Raw genomic sequence first — 14,869 nt, 5'->3', positions numbered from 1 at the left:
GCCCGGATTCCTCTTTCCCTCTGGTCCCCTTTGGAAGGAAATGGGGGAAGAGAGTTGTGAAGAGAGGTGAGCACAGCCGCCGGCCCCAACCAGCCCGTTAAAGGACACTCAGACACAGCAGGGGTTCTGTCGAGCAGTTCCATTTATTATCACACAAGCACTTGCTTTTAAAGGCAAATGGGGAAGGGAGGTTTTTACATCCTCCAATCAGCTTAAAGGTTACGAGAGCTTGCATCCTGTCTCAGTGCCTAGCTATTGCAATCACGCAGTGTTCACGAGCGCAGAAGCACGTATTTGGCCAATAAGGGCTAAGGCAAGGTTCCCGCAGACACTCCCACCATACTTCCTCCCGGTGCCGTCTTAGGCTGCCACGTTAATACACCCTTGTGGGCCCATAATGGTGCCGCTTGTAATGTCACTTAAGGTGGTGTTAGTTTTTAAGGCCCAACAATACTTCCGTGGTGTGACACATTAAAAGTAAAAAAACCAGGTCATGTAATATCATGGCCTCATTTTTAAGGATGTTTATTCATTTAACATACTCTTACAGTGTGCTAAGCACTGTTCCAAACACTTTAAACGTCTTAACTTATTCAGTCTTCAATCCTCATAACACTCAAGTGAAGTAGGTACAACGGTTCTCCCCATTCCACCAATACCACACAAAAGAATGAACAGTTTAAATAACTTTCCTGATGTCACACAACTATTAAGAAGCAATCAAACCCAGCCACTTTACTCCAGAGTTTCTACTTTTAATGCACTACTGTGTTATGCTGGCACACATCCATCTGTGTGTGCATGTGTGGTATGTGTACGCATGTGAGCATATCCACACACGTGGAGGTTCTTTATGTGTTCGTGTAAACACACACATAATATATGTGCGCATGTACTTGAAACCATTTTCAAATATGCTTGTAACTTTTTCTGGCATTGTATTGTAATCTGGATCAAACTACATAACTAAACCTCACAGTCCTGAATACTGTTAGAATTTGCTAAAAGAAATTTGAGAGCCTATAGAACTGATTACCTAAGACAATAACTTGTAATGCAAACAGGTTCTGCTGCTCTTACCAACACTTTATATGATCCCATATAATACTGGTAGAATATAGGAAATCATCCACCATATTCCTTTGTAGCTATAGGTGAAGGCATGAAAAGCAAGAGGGTAGAATAACATTTGTGTGCGTTAACATGTCGTATGCACTTTACTCCATGTGTTTGCATGTAGTCTCAATCATATTCCTTATAAAACCCTTTGAGGTAGGTATTATTATCTTCAATTTACATTGAAAGAAATTGTGGCTCAGATAGATTAAATTCTCTGGGTCACACAGCTAGTAAATGTCCAGACAAACTCTGTCTCCCAATTTTATGCTCTAGCTTTTGTGTGTTTTTCAGTTCAAGCTTCATTATTTTCTCCATTCTAATTGAAAGTTGAGATGAGATCCAGAATTTTTCAAAATGCCTCATGGAAAAGAAATTGTTTTGCACTAGAAAATGTTGCCTCCTCAACTCTGAAGGAGCTGTCCAATATTTTAAACACCACATGTGTGTTCCCCCTCCTCTCTGCATTATAACTAACACAAATTTACTCTGTGGGAAATGCTGTATTTAATAGAAATGTCTAAGACGCCTTTTGTGACTGTTCCAATATGTTTAGTTGAACCAAAGAAAGCAATACAGTGAACTCCTCTTATTAAGGAAAACAATTTTAGAACAAAACTGGATGCCATTCTACTCTTCCATTCTCACTCAAAGGCAACTCCCTAAAAGCAGCACTAGAAACTCACCAAGATAAAATGAATTATGTATATGTGCTCTGGTAATGAGTTTCTCAAAAATGCTAATTATGCCTTCTTCTATCACTTTATAGACATCATCATATTGTGTCTACTTATGAATGATTTCTTTACTAACTTATTTGAGGGAAAAAAATTATCCAGAAACTCAATGTAAAATCAAAATACAATCTTTGAAATCAATTTGAAATACTTTGAGATATCAATAACTCACTATCCCATCTCTTCTTATTATGATTACTTAGATTTCATTTAATTAATCATTTATGATTATTTTAGAAAACTTATTTGATTTTATCATGCTGTATTTACTAGCACCTGGAGAAAAAACGTTAGATCACAGCAGATGGGGTTGAATGTTATACAAACTAAATGCTTTATCTCTAGATGATTTAGAGCTAGAATTATATCTAAAACATGATTCACAAGTGCATCAAGGATAATGTTAATCAGTTAAGACATTGTGTTTCTCTTAGTTGAAATAAATGTACCTGTTGTTCCTATATTAATGGAGTCATTTATGGAGCTGCCAGTAGTAGAACACTTGTTTTGTTCTCCAGGCATGAGATAAATTCAATCCAAAAAGCGTATTTTGCAGTGTTGGTCCAAAGGCCTAATTGTCACAGCACTCTACAAATTTACTACTCATCCTCACCTCTTAATCAATGTAGAGTGACATATTTGTTATTACAATCTTTAAATTTGGAAATCAGATGCATTGTATTTAGATTGAGACAAAAGAGGAGATGGTGGTTACCCTACTTGCAATTAAAAAAAAATGGAATTGGGCCGAGCCCGTGGTGCACTCGGGAGAGTGCGGCGCTGGGAGCGCGGTGACGCTCCCACCGCGGGTTCGGATCCTGTATAGGAGGAGTGGCTGGTGCACTCGCTGGCTGAGTGCCGGTCACGAAAAAGGCAAAAAAAAAAAAAAAAAAAAATGGAATTATAAGGTTGACGAATTAGGGAAGAAATAATTCTTAGACTAAAAAAGAAACTTCATTTGTAAAAGTGATATGAGAACAAAACAAAAATAATGCACCAAATAAAAATTTGTTTTGGACTAAGATAAAAATTGGGAGTAGCTAAATCAACAGAATTTAATGTTGTTTAAACTCTGGAAAGCTGAGCTGTTTGGCAAATATTCCTAGCTCTCCCCACTTCTGGTCATTTAGAATTGTATGTTCTAGCCCACTTGTGCTTGGGAAAGGCCATGTAATCAGTTCAGACCAATGCTTTTCTAGTGCAACTTCCAAACTAGAGCATCCAATTGCTTGCATGAAATCTCAAAAACTGTGTTTTCACTTTGACACAGAGACTGGAAACAGAGGCAGATAATTCATCTAGTGATACATATTATTACCCACTACACATATATACATACACACACACACACAATGGCCTATTATAGGAGAAGTCATGGGAAAACAGAAGGCCAGAAGAATGTGTTACTTAATGTTGGCAGCACTGACAAAATTCTGTAAGTATAATGAAAAATAATAAAAAGGATCACCTGATTTGCAGGCAGAAAAGAAAGAAAAAATGGTTCAGAAATTCATCGTTTGGTAGGTTTTTAAAGCAATCCTTTTCATACTCACCCTTAAAAATGCAACAGCAATATCCATTGAGCAAAAAAAAAACCTATTAGAACTCATTGTATGACAAAGACCAAATAAAGAAGTTGGCTATCATATTCCCTATGACACCTTTGAATGAATTAATGTAGCACCCAGTAAATCTTTTCATTTGGAAAATAGCTCGGCGAAAAGAGATTAACTTGCAGGAAGCTTCCTAAGAAAGCTGTTCAGTTCTCCCATGGGAACAGATTTTCCAATACCCACTCTAGATGGAGCCAGGGAAGTTAATAAAAACAAAGGGTCTCTCAGAGTGTGGAACTGAAGGCTACAAAGGACAATGAATGGGATGCCTAAAGAATAAAAAGGAGCCTAATTCCCCACTGTGGGATAGCACACATTCATTCATCTTTGCAGCTGGATTTCAGAATTGCTATGGGCCAGGGGTCCCTGTGTGTCTCTCATTCTTCTCCTTTCTAAACAACAACAAAAAATTATGGTTATACTGACCATATTTCACCATTACTTATTAGATTTTCAGTTCTGATACTTCCAAACTAAAACTTGTCTTTTTGTTTCTAAATTCCCAGATTAAAATAAAGCAGTTAGAGTCTTTGACCTTATTTCCAGGAAATTGAAGCTGCCTTTTTTCACCCATTGGCTGATTTCTGCTTCAAGTGAATTAGATGATATTATCATAGGCTACTGCTTCCTTGACTGCAGCTAGCCTTACTTTCTGGAGATTATGGTGATAGTGTCTCACCTATGTGAGTATATCAGCAGCGCAGCAAGTCAAGATGTGTTTCACTATGTATTAGCCCAGTTTTGTGTTGCTATGACAGAATACCCGAGACTGGGTAATTTATTTTTAAAAAGAGGTTTATTTGGCTTACAATTTTGGGGCAGTTGCATCTGGCACATTTCTCAGGCTGCTTCTACTAATGGTGGAAAGCATCAGGGCAGCTGGCTTGTGTAGAGATCACATGGTGAGTGAGGAAGCAAGAGCAGGATATGGGAGGTGCCAGGCTCCTTTTAATAACCAGCTCTCAGCCTCCAGGGACTAATAGAGTAAGAATCCACTCTCTGCCCCGAGCCCCCAGTGAGGGCATTAATCTGTTCATGGGAATCTGCTCCCATGACCCAATGCTGCCACATTGGGGATCAGATTTCAACATAAGATTGGTGGAGACAAACATACCCAAACTATATCACACTGTATTAAGAGAAGCAGAGCTATGTCTTAAAAGTGGGACTTATGTGATGAAAAAGTGCACAAAAACAGATTAACTAAATGTTTGAAATCTAAATCAAACTTACTGAGATACTTGCCTTTGATTTACTTCATCTTTCATGGTTGTGTTCTTCTGAACTCCAGTTAACTGGAATAATAATGAGCTGTAAATTTGCATTTTCTGTGTAATAGCTCATGGTGGTCAAAAGTGACATGGTTAATGAAGAAGACAAGGTAGTATTCAAGGTTATATTCTTAGAGCCATTATTTCTGGGGGGAAAAAACCCCAAAACAACAACAACAAAAAAACCTTCTCTGCCCCTACACACCATTTTCTGATTAGTAGTAACAAAACTTATTGAAGTAATAGAAACATACTTAGAATCACTATCTATTTGAGGAAACCCACATAATATATAACTTGTTTTATCATGATTGTTTAGATAGGCAGTCACTATTGATAGATAACAGATAAGAAGAGAGAGGAAGAGATTTGCATAGCAGAAATTCTACTTGGTGTCTGAGAACAGAGAAGGCAAAAATCTATGAGGGACGATAAGTCGATGCAATACCAATCCTTAAACTGAAAAGATGTAGCTTTGTTGCATATGTGTGCATGTTTCATAACTGATGAGACATTAATTTAGCATTATTAGTAATTCAGCAATAAGTTAACTCAACCAAATTAACAAACTCAGTTGGTTCCAGGTAGAAACAAAAGAAGCTTCAATTTGCATTATAAGCGTTTTACATTTAATTTTTGAGTCTTTTGATAAATTGCAATTTTATGAATATTGCAAATTCTGAGCAATTTTATGTTTTCTGATTCTTCTTGCATTAATCACCACCTCTTTCTAGGGAAGGAAGCATGCCAAGGTTAGATACTGTAACCCTTCCTGGTCTCTTGATGCCACGTCCATTGCTCCATCTAATAAAATTATGAGCAATTAAAAAGTATTTATAAACAAAACTTAAATACTTAATTACTGCCCTCCAACAAAAACATTCATCAATACTAGGGGAAACACCTCATTTTATAATTTAAACACATTGGGCCAAACACTGATAGTAACTTTCTGGTTTATGCAGTTTTAAGTTATTGTTTAGGGTATTTAAGATATTTATAAGGATAATAAGTGAGCATCCATACCTTAAGAAAAACATTTTGTCTTAATATGCTGTTGTGTACAGTTTCAGGGAATTCACAAGCAGGCTCATCCATCTTTTCTTCCTCTTTTTTTCCACACCCCCTCATCCCCACTCCCACCCTACCCTGTCTGCCTCTCATATATGTGAACAAAGCCGTTCTTGTGGCTGATAATGAAGAAAACAGAGGTGTGCACTATGGTTTACACAGTTTGTCAGCTATCCTGTGGAAGCATGTTTCTGCTTTTAAATAAAATTAAACAATTTGCACATGATGAAGTTTTCTTCACTTTCATATGGAAATATTACAAAGACATCCTTTAGATAAGCTGTGTAATATCTTTTCCTGTCTCATACTTAAAATTCCTTCTTTTTTCTATCTCACACTATCACAAGAACGTCTCTACAAATATTTACAGCAGCTGTTGGCTCTATTCCTTTCATGGGAATATTCATATTTGACTTATATCTAGTGAGGTATTTTGAGGAAACAATTCAATCAAAAGAACTTTCCATTGTATTAAGAATTGAGAAAGAATAATTTGGGAAGGGTATATATTCTGTAATATCTGAAAAATCTACTTCATTAGTATGAAATGTTTGGGTGCAAATTAGTCTACTCTTGTAATTTGGTCCTCTACCCATTATTGTAAGCTCTAGAGAGAGCAATGATTTGCCATATTAAAAAATGTGAAGAAAAAGCCATTGAAGCTTAAATTGCAAAGCAAAACAACAACAAAAAAGCATTAGGTAGTTTCCTCCTTTAATTTTGCTGATAGAACGATTCTTGTACATTATCCCCATGATGGTTTACCATGCTATTTGGAAATCTAATTAGCTATTTAGGGGTATATTGCAAAGAAATGGTTTACTTAATAAAGAAAAGTAAACAACTGACAATGTGCACTTTCAATTGGTGGCAAAGAACCTGTGAATTTTATATTTAAAAAGAAAAGTTAGCTTTTGCCATTACTAATTAAAATTATAGTGATACTGGAAGAGAAAGTAACAGTGAAAATAACTCTTTTCTTTTGCAGAGATTAAATTTGTCTTCTTTACCTTATATACATATTCAGTAACTTAAGTATAAGCATAAAGTACAGTGTGAAAAATTATTTATCTAATAAGTTGCAGTTAATCATTGTGTCCTACTTCATACTTGGAGAGATTTTTAATTTTGCTTTGGACTTCAATATTAAACACTTAGAATCTTTACTTTCATTAGCTATATTGTATATATCTTTTATAAATAATTACTGATTCTGGGTGAAAAATATCTTTCATATGTAGGTTTCCTTGTTAAAGTCTGAAAAATGCATAATTTAATCTTAAAATTAATTAGTAATATCTCGGGAACAATTATAATGCTATTTTATGGATTATCACACACACACACACACACACACACACACACACACACACACACACACACAATTACTATTCCCATGCTCTAAAACTTAGGAAGAACAGGCAACAAATGTGTCCATGATGAATGGCAGTAAATGGAGTGGGATGGTAGATCTCACACATTCAAAGGGTGAACATTATGAAATATGTAAGTGAGTTTGCTGTTGAGAGATCTGTACAATACTTATCAATCCTATGGTAGTAGAAGGCCACCTCTGGGATGAAGTTACAATGTGTGCATACATATATTCTAATATATATTTTATACATCTATATACACACATATACACAGGCCATTTATAAAAATCATATTTTTGGTGCAGAGCCATCAAATTAGATACAGTGTCAGTACAAATGAGAATTGGGTTTCCTTGAGCACCCGAAAGTTATTTTATTTTTATTGATGTGTATGTGTGTGCATGCGTGTGTGTGTGTGTAGCGGTAGCTCACTCATTCTCATTTTTGTAATGCACTTCATTGCAAGAATATACCACTATTCATTCTATTTTTGAGAGAAAATCCTTTGAAATTTGTTGAGACTTATTTTATAAGATATAATATTGTGAATTTTGGCAAATGTTTATCCGTACTGGGAAAGAATATGTATTACATTATTGTTAGCTGGGATGTTCTATGTATCAAATAGGCCAGTTGGTCTCTACCTTATTATTTTATGTTTAGTCTATCTGTTACTTAGAGAGGTCTGTTGAAATCCCTCGCTCTGACTGTAGGTTTATCTATGTCTTTATTTTTGTCAATTATTGCTTTATATAAATAGAAGTCAACTTATTAGGTGTTTATTTTATAATTGTATCCTCAAAATGGATTGAACTTTTTGTGGTTATTAACTCTAGTAATAACATATTACCAGATTTATTACAAATATGCCAGCTTTCTCTTGGTAATTATTTGCATGGTACATCATTTTCCATCTTTTACTTTCAGTCTTTCTTTGATATTATATTTAAGGTATATCTCCAGTAAGCAACATATAGATTTTTGGTTTGTTTTTCCTGAATGACAGTCTTAGGCTTTTATTTACATATTTAGTAAATTTATATTTAATGTAATTACCAATATATATGGGTTCATATCTATGATTTAAATATTTGTTTTCTATTTTTCTGCATCTTTTATGTTTCTCTTATTTTTCCTTGAGTTCCTTTGTATTAATATTTTTAGTATTATCCATTTTCCCTCCCCTTGCTGTTATGCATGTTTTTATTACGTGTTAGTAGTTGCTTTAGATATTACAACATAAATCTTCAATTTATTAGAATATAATATAAATAAGTAGGGTTTTTTTTGTTTTTTTGTTTTTTTTTTTAAAGATGACCGGTAAGGGGATCTTAACCCTTGACACGCTCAGCCAGCGAGCAAACCGGCCATCCCTATGTGGGATCCGAACCCTGGGCCTTGGTGTTCTCAACACCGCACTCTCCCGAGTGAGCCACGGGCTGGCCCATATAAATAAGTAGTTTGCATTATAAATTATTACTTGCTATTACCCAGGCAATGCTAGGGCCTTTGAGCACCTGCAAACACTATTGACCGTGTCTTGCCTTTTGTATTATCATTGTCACAGATTTTAATCCTACATTCATTGTAAGCCACACATGACATTATTGTATTATTTTGTGTTATCAGAATTAATAAGTATTTACCCACATATTCCCTAATTTTGTTGTTCTCCATGTTTCCTTCCATTTGCATATTTCTCTTAGGGGCCACGTTTCTTCTCCCTGATGAGCTCTCTGTAATATTTATTTTAATTTGCTTACAGTAAATTCTATCAGTTTTTAGTGACTTGGAAATGTTTTCATTTCTCCATCACTGTCAAAAATTGTTTTGGTTGAATTTTGAAATTGGTTTTAACACCATTTTTTTTTCTATATTTTAAAAATGCCATTTTATTATTTTCTAGTTTCCTTTTTTGCTACCAAAAAGTTGGCTTAGAGTATTATTAATGCTCCTTTGGAGTAATGTGCCTTCTCAACATCCCCCAGGTGTTTTAAGATTTTTTCTTTATTTTTGATTTTCAGTGTATGTAGTTGTATTTTCACATTGGATTTCATTTGGGCTTCTTAAATCTGTGGCTTGATATATTCCAGCACTTTTGAAAAATTTTCAGTCATTGTCTTCAAATTTTAATTCTGCCCCATTTTTTTCTCTCCACACCTTATACATCTGCAGTTACGCACATTAGGCCTTTTGCTATTTTCTCTTTCTTGTTTCTTTCTGTATTTTTATCAGGACATTTTCATCAAATAAAATAATCTATTTTTCTGTTGTGTTCGATTTGATTTTAAACTCATGCATTTCTAATTTACATTATTGTATGTTTTATTTCTAGAATTTCCATTTGACATTTTATTGATGCCAGTTTTCTGGTGAAATTCTTTTATTTTCTTCTTCTTCTTTGTTATCAACTTTTCCTGACTATATAAATTATGGTTGCATTAGTTTCCTTGTCTGATGACTCTAACAGCTAGATCACCTATGGGCCTATCTCAATTTTCTGCTTTTTTTCTTCATACCATTTCTTAATGTGCCTGGCAATTTTTTTATTGAACACCCTATATATTATAAGAAAAATTGTTGAGGCTGTGGATGATGTTATCTTCCTACAGAGAAGGCATACCTAGTCTAACCTCTGGCCATTTCCATGGGGCAGTTCACTTCAATCCAAGTTGGAATTTAAATGACTGGAGGCTGGATTACAGTCTATGTACATTTGAGTTATCATCAAATTAGCCTTATTCATAAGGTGTAATTCTAAGGTTCCCAACTGAGGACCTTAGTTTATTAATGTTCTCCCTCCTTTACAGGTCTTGAACTTCAATTTTGTATCTTCAGCATTGCAAGACCACAGAAAACTCTGGTATGCTTTCAAACTACTACTACTCTATGCAACTTACAGAGCAGCAAATTTCTCAAGTCGAACTCCACATACCATCTTCACCCTCATCTCTTGGCTTTGTTGACAGTCCTGAACTCCATTTTTTATCTCATCACTCCCATAAAACCTCCAGAGTCTCTGCTGGCTGGCTTATCTGCCTGCTGGGACTTCACTTTGCTTGCCTTCTCAGTCTCTTGCCCAGAGGTGATAACTGATAAAAACTCAAAAGGAAAGAACACCATATACAAATCTGGGTTTGAACCAGAGTAAGAAGATATCTCATTGTGGTTTTGATTTGTATTTCCCTGATGATTAATGTTGTTGAGCATTTTTGCATGTACCTGTTGGTCATTCTTTTGGGAAATGTCTATTCAGCTCATTTGCCCATTATTTAACTTTTTTTTTTTTTTTTTTTTCTATTGAATTGTTTGAGGTCCTTGTATAGTCTGGATGTTAATTCTTTGTCGGATGAATAGTTTGCAAATATTTTCTCCCATTCTTCAAGTTGCCTCTTCACCCTGTCAATTATTTCCTTTGCTGTGCAGAAACTTTTTAGTTTGATGAAGTCCCATTTGTCTATTTCTGCTTTTGCTGCCTACTGTTATCAAAAAGACAAAATAAAAACAACAAATGCTAGTGAGGATGTGAACAAAATATGGGAATTCTTATATACTGTTGGTGGGAATGTAAATTATGGAGAACACTATGGAGGTTCCTCAAATAAAACTACCATGATCTAGCAATCTCACTAATGGGTATTTATCCAAAGGAATGGAAATCAGTATACTAGAAAGACACCGGCACCCCCATGTCTATTGAAGCACTAATTACAATAGCCAAGATATGGAATCAACCTAAGTGCCCATCAACAGATCAATTGATAAAGAAAATGTGGCATATATATGCAATGGAATATCACTCAGCCATAAAAAAGAATGAAATCACATAATTTGTGGCAACATGGATGAGTCTGGAAGACATTATCTCAAGTGAAAACAGTCAGGCACAAAAAGATAAATACTGCCATGTTCTCACTCATATGTGGGAACTCAAAAAATGTGCTTAAAAAAGGGGAGAATAGAATTGTGGTTAGTAGAAGTTGGGAAGGATGGAGAGAAGCAATAGGGGGAGGTTGCTTAACAGATTCAGTATTACATATAGATAGGAAGAATAAGTTATAATATTCGATAGTAGTTCTAGGTGTCTATAATTAATAATTTATTGTATATTTTCAAAATGACTAGAAGAGAGGAGTTCAAATATTCTCATCATAAAGAAATAATAAATATTTGTTGTAATGATATGCTAATTAGCTTGATTTGATCATCATACAATGTATACATGTATTGACATATTTCTCTGTACCCCATAAATATGTACAATTATAGGTCAATTAAAAATACAAGTTAAAAAATAATGCTGGCTCTCACCAGACACCAAATCTGCTGGTGCCTCAATCTGGAGAAATTCCCAGCATCCTGATCCTTGAGAAATACATTTCTGTTGTTTATAAGCTAAAAAAAAAAAAAAAGGAGGAAGAGGAGGAGGGGGAGGAGGAGGGGAGGAAGGAGGAGGAGGAGGAGGAAGAAGAAGAAGAAGAAGAGGAGGAGGAGGAGGAGGAGGAGGAGAAGAAAGCAATCTGGGTTCATCTCAGTGAGTTTTCTTCTTAAGGGATATTGGTCCCTCAGGAACTTGCTGTCTCAGCAGCTCTAAAGCTGTAGACTTCAATTTTTTTTAGTTGTGTATTTTTTGTAGATTCTTTAGATTGGAGGGTTTTTATTGGCTTTTATTGATGGGAAGTTTGCTGGTCTACAAACTTTTCTATTATAATGGAAGAAACATTCTTAAACCCTCAAACAATTTCACAAAATAAGTATTACATCCATAGCAAGGACACTCAAATATGTATGTGACTTCTCTGACTCCAAAATACATTATAGAACTCTTTTTCTATTTCTATAAAAATCATTCTTCAAAAATGAAGATTAGTGCTGTAACAGAGACTGTGACAAAATGTGGCTGGACTTAGTGTGGAGTACTGATATATCAATGATATTCATCATCCCTTCAAAATAAACATCCAAACTAAAATTGATATTTTGCTATGCAATTGTAGTTTCAGGACACTTTTGGCCTGTATACCTGCCACTCACTGTTCAATTTATTATTTCCATAACAAAAAAAAATCTTGTAGTGTGATGGAATCCATTCTTAATTTAATCATCCCATTTTCTTGTATTGATAAACAAGACATTATTTATTACCGAGAATTTCTGCTCTAACTTCTTTGAGTTCTACATCAATTCCACATTACATATTATGTGAATTAGAAATACACACAAAAGCAAAATTAGAGTTTTATATATATCTTGACCATTTATTAAAATAAGTAGGAAGCCCATTTATCTTTGAAAATTTGGTTCTACTTCATGAAAAACAGTGACGCTTTTGTAAGTTTTCTTGGGATTAGGCTTTAATTATTAGTAGAGAAATACTTCTAAGAATCATTTTGTATGTAGCATTCATCTAACTTAAATATCCAGGTAGTAGCAAAAATTATGAAAGTCACATTCTGAGAATTTTTATAATAATTCCTACTTTTAAAATTAAAATTAATGTATATTTATGACTATATAGCCTTGTAAAGAGGAATATAGGGGAATAATTAGTCTATTACAATAATGAAATATTGTAAACATTTTATTTTTGTAACTTCTTTCTATGTATAAATTATTAGTCTTTAGTTAAAGGAGTTCATGATTGATATCTCATTCTCTTGACATTTCATTTCAACTCTTTATACCACTGAGTGTTTTTTATTACATAAATCAAATTACTGTTTGGTCTTCTCCTCAACACCCATTATTTTAAATGCAATAAAAAGCTTTTACAACTATTGATCCAAACCTTCTTCTCTTCCCACAGTGAATTCTTTAGTTATTAAAAAGGGAACTACCATTTTTTGTCTATCCTTTAAATGGTCATTGGAATTCTTAGAACTGTGGTTGGCTTCTATTGTGGAAGAGGTTTATGAGATCTGATTGGATCCACATAAAATAAATAATAATATAATTACCTAGGATCAGAAATAACAATAAGAAGACATCATTTACTGGTCTGTTACCATAGCTGATGATAACAATAATGACAACTAATTATCATACAACACTATATCATATTCTACATGTTCTAGTATAAATTCAATCTTAACCTTGGAGAAAAATAAAGTAAAATTCTATACTGTTATTTTACAGTGTAAAAATTCAACTTCTGTGAATTTTTTTCCTATTATCTGGTCTTGTTATTTTATTTTCCCCCCAGCTTTATTAAGGTATAATTAACAATAAAATTTTTCTTATTCAATTTCACATTGCAAACTTTGGGACTAGAAATAGAATATAATGAGTTTCAAGTTCATTTCTTGATCAAATCTTCAATAAAATATTGACAGTTCCTCCATTGCCACAACAACTTAAAACCCTCCAACTCAAAAACTAAAATGTACAGCCAGAAAAAAATCAAACACGTTACTACTTTGCTCTCTGAGTCCTGTGAGATTATGAACTGATTCTCTTGTCTAAGTATTTTCTTGTAACTCAGATAGCTGGACCAAGGAAGTAATATAAATTCGTGAAAAAGGTCACACATTACAGGTAGGGAGTTGGTCAAGACTGGGGATAACAGAGCTCATGTCCAGGCAAATGCAACATTACAAAATGTTAATCAGTTTGCGGATAACATACAACTGTAGCCCCTGGTAAAGGATAGTGTATGAAAACAGGTGGGAGACAGAGGAATGAATTTATCTTGTGGTTTAAGGCTACAAATTAGTAGATGCCTGATGAGAAAGCTGATGATGATTAACGTTGAGAAATTCTTAAATGGCAAATGGAGACTGCATAAATTAACTAATCTACCCAGTTAAATCAGTGCTAACTGCAGCCTTTCTCTAAGGGGTTGGAAAGGATTACATAAGATTATATATTTAAAGGTGAGCTAAAATAATCAATGCACTTTAAGGCAGGGACTAATGAAGTTTTGAAGGGCAGATATGATAATTATTGTTTTGGGGTGAGGCAAAGAAACATGATTAAGTTCAGAAGAATTTACAAACACAGTTTTGTCTCAGAGGGTATTTCTGAAGTTGTCTTCTAGTTCGATCTGCCATTAACATTTTATACTTCTATAAAATAAGCCTACCAGCTTATAATATGACAGGAAACATATTATCTACTAATGTATTACATTTCATTTTAAAAAGGTATAATTTTTAGGAATATCTTTTATATGATGAGCAGAGTATTTATCCCTACATCCCTATCTATTAGTTATGATTTGCTCTTTAAATTTATACACATTAAATTCAATCCATATCACAGGAAATCATTGACTTATATGAAGGGAATTGGTTGGGTTTCCAAAAATCTTCATGTCTCTAGGCTAAAAATCTTCAGTTCATAAAACATGTTTATAAATCCTCTCCCATCCTGTTTCTTCTTTACACTTTTTACACGCTGACAAGCAAGGTTGAGATTTTTGAGTTGGGAATTACAATCTAGGAATGGGAGGGAAAATTATGGCCAGAAAGATTAGTTCAACTAAATATCTTGAAATCAATCAGGAAATTTACCTAGAATGTTGATAATAAGTGGGTAAGATATTTAAGAATATAGATTGACAATATAACTATTTAATCAACAAATATTTATTGAAAACATATTATGCAAAATCAATGTGTTAGTCCCGAGGAATACAGTGGTTTTGTTTACCACTGATTTAAAAAACAATACAAGAAATTAGGAAG

This window comes from Cynocephalus volans, chromosome 5, assembly GCF_027409185.1.
Source record: "Cynocephalus volans isolate mCynVol1 chromosome 5, mCynVol1.pri, whole genome shotgun sequence".
Taxonomy (NCBI): Eukaryota; Metazoa; Chordata; class Mammalia; order Dermoptera; family Cynocephalidae; genus Cynocephalus; species Cynocephalus volans.
This window is presented reverse-complemented; position numbering follows the sequence as displayed.